The sequence below is a fragment of the Pygocentrus nattereri genome, chromosome 26 (genome assembly GCF_015220715.1).
Source record: "Pygocentrus nattereri isolate fPygNat1 chromosome 26, fPygNat1.pri, whole genome shotgun sequence".
NCBI lineage: Eukaryota > Metazoa > Chordata > Actinopteri > Characiformes > Serrasalmidae > Pygocentrus > Pygocentrus nattereri.
The window spans coordinates 11,608,975-11,619,354 of record NC_051236.1 but is presented as its reverse complement, the minus strand read 5'-3'; the positions used below and the strand labels follow the sequence as shown (position 1 = coordinate 11,619,354).

General features: G+C 40.7%; 1 protein-coding gene across 2 annotated transcripts in view; it reads left to right on the top strand.

Moving 5' to 3' along the window:
* The first annotated feature begins 364 nt into the window (after positions 1–364).
* gli1 (GLI family zinc finger 1) overlaps positions 365–10,380 on the top strand; it is a 55,483-nt gene continuing 45,467 nt past the window's right edge. The window contains exon 1 of one of the 2 annotated variants that reach the window (XM_017705196.2): positions 365–744. The gene's annotated coding sequence lies outside the window, so the exon portion shown is untranslated. The remainder of the gene's footprint in view (positions 745–10,380) is intronic. The other variant, XM_017705195.2, reaches the window with a different exon arrangement.

The following is a 10,380-nucleotide window of genomic DNA, read 5'->3' as shown; positions in this document are numbered from 1 at the left end:
TTTCATGATTATTGCGCTCATGTAAGCTAATTCGTTTGATTCTTATGCGACCACGTGACTCACTCTGGTCATGTCAGTTCAGATGTTTCTGAATTCCCGGTACAGTAAAGTAAACAGAGTGTTAGAGCGACTCCAGGGCCCGCGCTGCCCAGCGCTGTCCGGTTTTACCTGAAGCCGCCCTGTAGACGGAGCGGAGAGTTAGTGGGCCGGTGGTGGCTGATGCTCGCAGGCCCGGCGCTGAGCCTTTCTCTTTTTTTCTCCTTCAAGAAAAACAAAAAGTGCACTTCCTGTTTCGGGGTGGTCCGGGGAGTGTGGGGCAGAAGGAGGGGGAGAGGGGAGAGATGGGGGAGGAGGAGAGCTGAATTCTCCCACTCTGCAGCTCAGCAGCTCTGGCCGTGCGGGATCCGGACAGCAGACATGGAGCTGCGCGCTGAATCCCACTCTCTGCTCCCACTCTAGAGAAACTTTTCCCCCCGCAGGCGCGCTCTGCCCGTGCGGCTGAGGAGCAGCGCGCGCGCTGGAGAACGCGAACTCTCCGCTTCTCCCTCTCTGTCTTTATCCCTTTCTCCATCTGCATGTGTGTGTCCTGCAGCAGAAAGAGGGGCTTTATTGGAAATTCTCGAACCCCCAGTGGGACGCTCTCGGCTTTCAGCTCGACTCCGCCGCTCTTTTTTTCCTCCAAGTTCTGCCGGGATCACTGTAAGGCCACACAAACTGATGCAGACGGCTGCGAGGCTCTGAAAGGTAGGTTACTGTCTCACTTTCTGTCCTGACAACTTTTAGCGCACAGCACAACTTTGACATTAGTGACAAAAAGAAGGAGAAGTGGTCACTGTTTGCTGTAACATCTAAGAGTTTAAATGGGCTAATCCATGGAAAGGCTATTGACTTGGGTGGCTGAGTGGTGGTCTCAAGGAAAGTGCGTTGGAGTGTTAATCAACTGGCATGTTTGCGGATTGATTAGCAAACCAAACATCTCTCTCTCTCTTTGTGACATACACTGCTGTGTGGAGAGTCACTTGACTAAGATGGTGAACATAAGAACATAAGTATACACACCAACATGGCCAGCTACTCTAAAGCTTAGAAAAAGGGCAGCCTTTCAGGAATTTTAGTTGGTGTCCACTAGATCAGAGCTCAGATATGCTCCGTATAAAATTTATTTGCAAAAGTTTGAACAGCTGCTTCTCTCGAAGACGGTTCTTGGCTTGGCTCTACAAAAAGTATGTTAACTGATATAGAATCTCTAGACAAAAACACAAGCTGAAAGTTTCACTTTTTTTTCAGCTGCATGTCATATTTAGCCATCAGACTGGAAAAAAAGTTGTCTGCTGGTGGTCTCCAGGGGTCAGCTTGAATATACTGGTGGTCTCTAGCAGTTGAGACTACACAAGCCCTGCCTAAGGCTCGACATTTGCCCACACACTTCAGAACCTCCAAAACAGTACCCACTGAAGTTCTTTCCTGCATACCTACTCAAAAATGAGTATTTTCCGTGGAAAATTTGCCTCCCCTTTTTGGCAGAATATCCCAAGGAGCCCTCTCCTTGTGCTTAGAGGTCACGGAATTCCTGTGTGGGTCATAGGCCGCACCTCAGCAGCTGTTTCTTGTAACCTGAAATACTTGAGGTGCCAATATCTTTTCCAAATGTGCAACCCACCACGCAAGAGCAACGTCTTCTCGGTCCTAACGACTTATATTCATGCACCAAAGTGAGCCGTGGCGAACGGGGGTACATGCTGAGGTCACATTAAGAAAAGTTGTAGAAACAGTTTTATGGGCCTATATCAAAACGTTTTCATGACTGCTCCATTTTTTCTCATTCTCATAGTTAGTTTGGTTTGAGTGTCATTTCCGAGACTTAGTAGGTAGGAGAACATAAAGTGGATTCAAACTGTAAACACACGAGAGAGGACGGAGGAGGAGAGAGATTTTGAAAGAGGGAGGAGGTCCACAGTGCTGAGTGTAAAAGCTTATGTAATCTTTACTAATCTATGTAATTACAATGTAAAGAGCTCAGTTAGGCTTTTGCTGTGGTTTGATCTACTAAACATCTTAAACACAACAACTCAGAATTTTGACCTTAAATGACTCGTATTATGCATTGCATGTGGTGGGGTATTTCCACAAGAGCGAGGAGGTGAGATTGATCTCATGATTTCGGGATCAGTAGTTTTGACTTGTGTATCTTGCTTTTAAAGTGCTTTTAAAAGTTTTAAAGCTTAGCAAACTCTCGCATCACAGAGCCCAAAACTATCATTATCTGTGCCTGAGTCCTGTCTGCTAGGCCTGTTTTGTTATCGTCATAGTAAACTCACTTTTCACTTAGAGCTGAACTGGAAATCAGGACTTTATAGTGGATGGAATGTAAAAGTTTTTAAAACAAAAATAAATCATGGTCTTTTTGATATATTTGATATCAAAAAAATGTCACTGTCAGGCAGTGAAGAGAGACACATGCCAGCACACTGACAGTACCCAGCTCCAGGTTGACACGGTAGCTGAACTTGCTCTATGCAAGGTGAGAAAGACTCAGTAGGGTGTCTTCCTCTCCCCTGTTATTCATTATCAGTGTTTGATGGAGCAGTGTTTGGGCCAAAAGGCTCTCGTTAGCACACACTCACACACAGTGCTGAACTTCCTTCAGGATCGGCCTCACAGAGCGTCCCAGGTCCTTAACGCAGAAGTGTGAAGGAGGTGGTGTATGCATGCCACCTTTTGCTAACATGGAGGTGGAGATCTCAAGATTAAACTTCAGTGTCATATCAATGGAGCTGTTATGCCATTATCACTATCTTATTATGCTGTAATAGAGCTCTTTAAGTATGTGTGAACAGAAGTTCAGAAGCTCAGTCAAAAGAAAGAGCTCATCTTAAAAGAGCATATTGTCATAGAACAGCTATTTAGATTGGATTTGTATTTCAACTAATATTTGATTATGTTGTACTGTAGAAGAGCACAACATTTAGGTGATGCTGGGCTACCATACAAAACACCTACACTTTATTCATTTAACTGCATTTGAATTCATGTGCAAACAAATGGAAATAGTACCACTTTCTACATTTTATAAATGTTTATGTATCAGTGTCAACAGATATGTACAAGGAAAATAGCCTTTGCATCAGCCCACAATTCCCATGTTGGTGTGTCCCAAAAAAAGTCATCTTAAAACGGAATTTCACCAGTTTTTCAAATTTCTCCATAATTCACTTTTTGAGAAGTCAACAAATTTATTCAGATGTGAAATGGTTCATTGCAGAGACATTTACTGACTCAGTGGTGGTGATAGGAGCCAAGGGTCATGAGGACTATAACACAAGTAGCCATTTTATTTTACTATCTAAAACCACAAGTAAACCTACACAAATCTTCGGATTTTTATGTATAGTTGCTGTCAGAACAAAATCTTGTATTTCCAAAATGATAACTTTACAGGAGAAAGAAAAAACTTGCTTTACTTTTAATGTCAGTCAATGGAACCAAGTTTTTTCTTTTGGCCTGTTCATCATGAAATGAACACACTACATAAAGAGAAACAAGCATTTTCAGTTTAGGTCTAAAGGACGAAAATGAAGATACAAGGTTTTGTTTTGACAGCAGCGATATAATGTTGATGATGGTAAAATAGGATTATGTCTGAAATAAAAGTCATATAGCCATATAGCGCCCTGCATCATCAAACATGAATGTGCTATAAAAAAGGTTTCAAAACCTTATCCAAAAACTACTGTAAAACTGTCTCAAACATCAGGCCAAATATTCATACCATTTCATATCTTTCATGTAGCATCTTTATGTGAGGGAGCTTTTAGAGGCATTAAACTCTTCAGACGCCTGGTTCCTGTCACCACCACTATGAACAATTCTGACTCCATATGATTCCCTAGAACGGAGCATTTGAAATTTGTTTGTGCTTTGACAAATTAATTATTTGCAAATTTTGAATATTCCAGTATTTTCCAACCTAATCTTAATCTGTTATATCTGTTCTGTATGGTTGATTAACATGGACAGTAATTTTGATTTGTTTCCCTGAGCTTAGAAAAGAACAGACAGACTGCTGACTCAAAGTGCTGTATAATAGAAGTAGATGCTGAGATGTTTTTAATTTTAGTGACTAAAGAGCATTTCTTTCAACCTTGTTCTGTTCGATATGATTTGTACTTTCACCGACTTCCAAAAATTTCAGCGAAAGCAGCAGTAGTTCCTGTTGTTGTTAGTGGTGGTGTTGTTTTGTTGACATTTTTTCCAATGCAATTCTCAATGAAGAAAGTGCTTCATTTGTCAGTGAATGAGAATCACTGTAAATGGTAAACAGCTAAATGTGTGTGGGTGGGATGCTCCTTGCTGTTCCTCCAAAGTGTGTGTGTGTTCGTACGTAATAACGCTCGCATAGGCAGAGTCCTGGAGCAGGCAGGCGGCAACAAGTGGTGTGTTTTTTTCCGCGCTGGATTCCTTTTTGGGGCTGCGCAGCGAGACACACACGTCACGTGAGCTTTTCCTTTGCCTCAGTCCCTCCTGCTCCTCCCCCATTGTGGAGACCACCCTCATAGGGAGCGTAGCCCCCAATCAGCCCCTTTCACACCCCGTGAACCTGAAACAATCAGAGTTTAATAGCAGCTGTCCATCCGCGCCACAGTCAGAGTGAGAGAGGGACAGAGAGAGAGACACAAACAGAGAGAAAATATCTCTCTCTCTCACTTTCTCTCACTCTTTCTTTATCCCCTAGAAGCCTTTTTTCTCCTCTCACCCATTCTGTGCCGTCATGTTTCTGCAAGGATAAGAAAAACAGAAGAAAGGATGGAGCTGATCCTCTGCATCTTTTATCTTCTTTACGTCAATAAGTCTCCATGATGATATATTTTATATTAGATTTCTTTTATCTTTTCTTTCTCAAAGACTGTTTAAGTTCACTGGGCCCTTCTTCAGTAGTCTTTATATAGCCTAATTGGATTCATTATTACAAGCCTGCAGGTGTAGAAAGTGTAGAATTTCTCATTAAGAAGGAGAGAGACCTGGTAGAACCTTTCAGGTGCACTCTCAATGTCTTTGTAACGTTCCCCGGGCAGTGATTGTTGGGTCAGTGACTCGGGTCTTCTTGACAAGACTTATGGAATGGGGGAGGGGCTGAGCAGTATCACTAAGTAGTTGGTTTGACACAAAAGGCCAAAAGCATTAGATGTTTGGCCTTGGGATCATCACTTCAGACTCATCTAGACAATGGCAGCAGCAAAAAGATGCTGCTTCAATAGTGGGAGTGACTCCACACAGCAGTTGCTAGCAATTGCCTACATATGTATGTGCAAAACTAGGCCATATCTCAGTATTTACTTTTCCAGCAGATAGCTAATGCTAGTTATGCTCCTTAATGTGCTCACTATCAACTCCTCCTTTCTCTTTCTTCTCCTCCCCTCATCGGTGCCTTTGAACAATGGTGGCTCTGGGACAGCCCATGTGGTAGATATTAGTAATAATACTGTAGTTAATGAGAGCCAGGTGCTAACGCTAACGTGACTAGCCTTTTTCAGCTCTTCGTTCCTGAGCTTTTCTCTGTGAGGGCCTGTTGCTGGAATCCAGGGCAGGAGAATGGAAACTCTATCTGTTCTTTAGGGGCTAAGTAAAGGAGAGGAACCACTCTGATTGCAGTGCCCCCTGAATTACGCTCGGGTTGCCTGCTGAAGCAGTTGGCTAATTGAGTTAAACAGAGCTGAGCATTGACTGGAAGCTCAGAATGTACTTTGGAAACTGCTGAAAACATTTTTTTTTACAAATATTTATTTTCTCTTAGTTGGTTGGAGTACCAGGCGTCCATTGTAAAAGATCAGTACTTTTTACATAGTGATGAGCAGGTATTTTAGTGGAGCCACAGCTGATAGAGCACATTTTGTCCAGTGGAAAGTACACTGACTAGGGGCTATGCTGTAATAATAAGAATAATAAGAGTTCCTCCCAACCTCTAGACCAGCTTGGAACATTTGTGAACCATTTCTATGAGGTTCATCATGAAGTGTTCACCCAGTGTAAAGGGCAGATTCAAGGGCCTATGTTAGGGACTATGTTAGTTTCCATTCTTTGAATACATACTCTATAGTTATGTGTAATGTCTATTTCATATTATGCTGCAAAATTACCAGTGGGAATTAACTCAAACCTCATCTCAGGAAAAGCAAAAAAATAATGTAGGTTAATATAACAAGATTTTATAGTGTTTTAAACTGTTTCTGTTGGTTGCTTCATCATGATTTGAAGAAATTCAAAAATGGGCCAAAAAACAACAATGTGTGTCTATATAGACTTATATAAACACTGAAGGTGTTAATTTAGCACTTGTCTAGAGTGAAGCTGCTACTGAGATGTGACTAAGGGTGGGCAAGTTGTGGAAAAAATGCATGCATCACAATATTTAGTGTTTCTGAGGTTGGATAAGTGGACACAGACAAAAAGTGTATTTTACATATTAATACAGAGTTTATAATAGTTAGTAGCTTCTGGTGTGCTCTATATACGAGCCACTATCTAATGGTCCATGCGAAGTGTAGTGGGCCTGAGGACTTTGTACAAACTGCCTGGACATGTTAATATGAGTATATACATATATACACATGTATACACAATGCAAGAACTATATTGTTTGCAATATATGTGTATTATGTATTCTGCGGTGTACCTTTTTTCGTACTGAGAGTTTCAAAGAAAGAACAGGCCAGAGACAACAATGCCAGAAATGACCGTTGCTCTCTCTCTCTTCTATACACAGTTGAAGACATGAGTGTTCCGGTCCATGTTCTTGTGTATTTACAACAGTGTGTGTGTACATGTGTATGTGTGTATGTGATGATGACTCACGGATGTCCACCTCTGTGAGAACAGAGAGGGGGTGGTGTTTATTATTCGCTCCGGTTGCCACGGTGACAGCGGAGTCTTGTGCTGTCATCAGTGTAATTATACGGCTTTGATGTTTCCTTTCTCCTCGCCTGGATTTTTCTGCGTTTGACAAATTAGATACAACAGAGTGGCCACTCAATTAGCCGATCTGTTTGAAACAATACGAGGATTTCAAGTATTTACCAGCAGCATTGTTTGCGGATGCAGAAGAAGTATATTTTGATGAAGTATTGTAATTTGTGGCAAAGCGGGTTAGACAGAGACCCTGCAGAGAAGCTTCATGTTCAGATTGGCCTCCACTGCGGAAAAGAACAGATAAAGACTTTCTGATGGCCACACACAATAGACATACATACATCATTCAGTGATATTGGGGTCTGGACTTTTTTTTTAAAAAAACAGCAGCTTCTTTGTTTGATTTGCAAATTGTCTTCTTCCTTATGTCAGTAAAGGCATTCTGACAGCTGCACATCCTTTCAGACCCATAGTGTTGAGTTGTCTTCTTACAGGATGGACAGAAACACCTGAGGATGTTTTCAGATCTGAAGCGAGAGTGGAGATTGATTTTCTCCTCTCTCAAAGAAGAAGAAAGTTTAAGTGCTGTTTGTCTGATGGGGACAGTTTTGTTAGTCTACCAGGTCTTGCACGGCTGTTAGCAGTCTTATTTCTCTGTGTCTTTTAATAACTTTTTGAACTCCAGCTTTGGAAACTTTCACTATTTTCCTTTGATGTTCCCCTGCCTTGTGTGAGTGGATTATCTGAAAGGTAAAAGAAAGGTGGTCTCTGACTTGTGCACTGTGCACATACACATACACAAAATATCTAATAGGCTTGTCTAATGTGTCTTAGTGTGTGACTCTGAAATGTCTTGTTGTTTACCACTGTGTGAGACGACATCACAACTAATACTGAACTAACACACACACACACACACACACGCACACATAGTTTCTAAATGGCAAACGCAATTAATTTGCAGCCAAATAATATTGTTGGCAAGCTCTGAGAAAAAGTTTTGTTTCATTACCAGTTGAGCTTTTCAGAGTGAGAGCAGAAGGGAAAGATACAGAAGAGGATGAGTGAGAGTTAGAAGAAATGAGTGAGAGAGAGAGAGAGAGAGAGAGAGAGAGAGAGAGAGAGAAAGCAAAAAGAGAGAGAGAGTAAGAGAGAGACAGCAAAAAAAAAGAGAGAGAGAAAGACAGCAAAGAGAGAGAGAGAGAGAGTGAGAGAGAGAGCTGCAGATTGTTTTAAATCCACAGTGAGTCAGGCTCTCAGATTTATGCCCATGGGCTGCTGCTGCTTCTTGGGTGGGCTGGAGCAGAAGTCTGAGCGAGCGAATCAGAGAGAGTAAGAGAAAGAGGGAGCTCTGCAGGCTTTCCTGTGAAACACATTTCACTCAGAACTTTCTTTCTTCCTTTCTTTCTTTTTCTTTCTTTCTTAGTTTCATTCTTTTTCTCATTTTTTTATTTTGTGTTCTGCCATTGTTTCTTTCATGAATACATGCCTTATTAAACAGTTTCATCTTCTTCTTTTGTTCCCTGTATCGTATTATATTATCCATACAGTAACACAGATTTGATAATGTTTCTGCACTTTAAGAATCAGTTTAATGTTCCACGGCACTGTTTATATTACTTAGAAGTGAAGTATCTGCAGAGGAATGTACAGATGATGACTTTTCTCTGTCTGTGTGTGTGTGTCTAGAGAGAGAGAGAGAGAGAGAGGGAGAGAGAGAAAAAGAGAGAAGGAAAAGATGAGAATGAAATGAGGTAAAGAGACAAATAAAGAAGAGAGAGGAAAAAGACGAGAAAGTAGAGAGAAAAAAAGGGGAAAGATGAGGGAAATAACTGAGAAAAAAGACAGAAGAAAAGGAGGAAAGAAGAGAGAAGAAAGTAGAAAAGAGATGGACAAAGAATAGAGAGAAAAGAGAAAGTAGAGAAAAGGAGAAAGATGAAAGAGAAGAAAAAAGAGAAAGGAGAGAGTGAAGAGATAAAGAAAGAAGAGAGAGAGAGGAAAAAAAGGTGAAGAAAGAAAAAGAAAGAAAAGAAAATTAGAGCAAGAGGAGAGAGAGAGAGAGAGAGAGAGAGAGAGAGTCATGTATTGAGTATTGCAACTCTGGGCCTCTGTTTTACATCACGTGCTTTGGGAAAGATCATGTTAACACATTCCTGTGTGCATTAATTTGTATTTTTTTAGTCTGACTGCTTTTGGTGTTTAATGCTTTTCAGCTGTCCCTTGAGTCCAGTGTGACTACTAAAGCTCACTGTGCTCCATAATACAGCTTTCATTTATGTTTTTTTTTTTTAAATGGTGCTGCATGTATTTAAAAGTGAATCTCTCCAGCTGTAAGGGCCAACTGAGAGGGTGGGGGCGGGGGGGTTAAACTGGAATGGGACGATGAGGTACAGGGTGTTCTTTAGGACTCGCTGCTCAGTGCAGTAATGCTAGTTTTCAGTCAGAGCTCTAGATCTGATAAAGCTCACTCTGCTATGAGCGCTTTCGTGCCAGCCTGCTCTGTTTGTTTTACACGAAAGAGAAGAAAAAAAATCAGAGCCCGCATCTCTCCTCCGCCTCGATTCCGCCTGGATCTAAGATGGAGGATGTGTGGTCATGCTGTCACTGCAAGGCTATAGGGGTGTCTCTGACTGACAGCAGTATGACTGACAGCTTTAAAAACTATTGAAAACTATAGTTTTAAACCCAAATGGAATTAACAAATCTAACTGATAAATTATGCAGAACAGGACGAAGGCCTCAAAACTCAGATGCCTTTTTATTTCCACATAACTCGTTTTTTTGGAATAGAGTAACTAAGTTATGCAGTTAGACTATTAGGCTACACAGTATAGACAAAATACTGCAGTGCGATTGTATTGCTTTGTATTGCAGTTGTGTATTGATATTCCTTGAACAATAGAACACTCAGGCATGAGAAAATACTGGCTTATGTTGTATTAGAATTATTTATCACTGTTGTCAGAAAAAAAAAAACTTGCATCTCCTTTTGCGGTATTTGACATAATTTGAAAATACCTGTTACCCCTTACATTTTATGTAAATTTAATGTTGAATGGACCATAAGAAATGACCCAAAATGACTTGGAAAAAAGTCTTGTTCCATTGACTTACATTAAGAGTAAAGTAGGTTTTTTCCTTCTCCTGTAAAGTTACTGTTTTGGAGATACAAGGTTTTCTTTTGACACCAGCGATATATTTTTGTTGAAGCATATGAATGCCTTGATTAAATGAATCACTTGAAGAACCAAGGATGCCTGCATATGTGATGCATGTATCTGCCAATGCTAATGCATACTGTATAATTTGACAAATGCTTTGGGAAATTAGGACTAGATCTATGTGAAGTAATAAATCTGACATTTATCTCTATAGTGCTCAATTGCAATAACATTTATAAAATACAGAGTTTAGCGATTTTAGTGATTTTTGTGCTATTCCAGAGTAAAATAAATACATCATCAAATATTGGTTTGA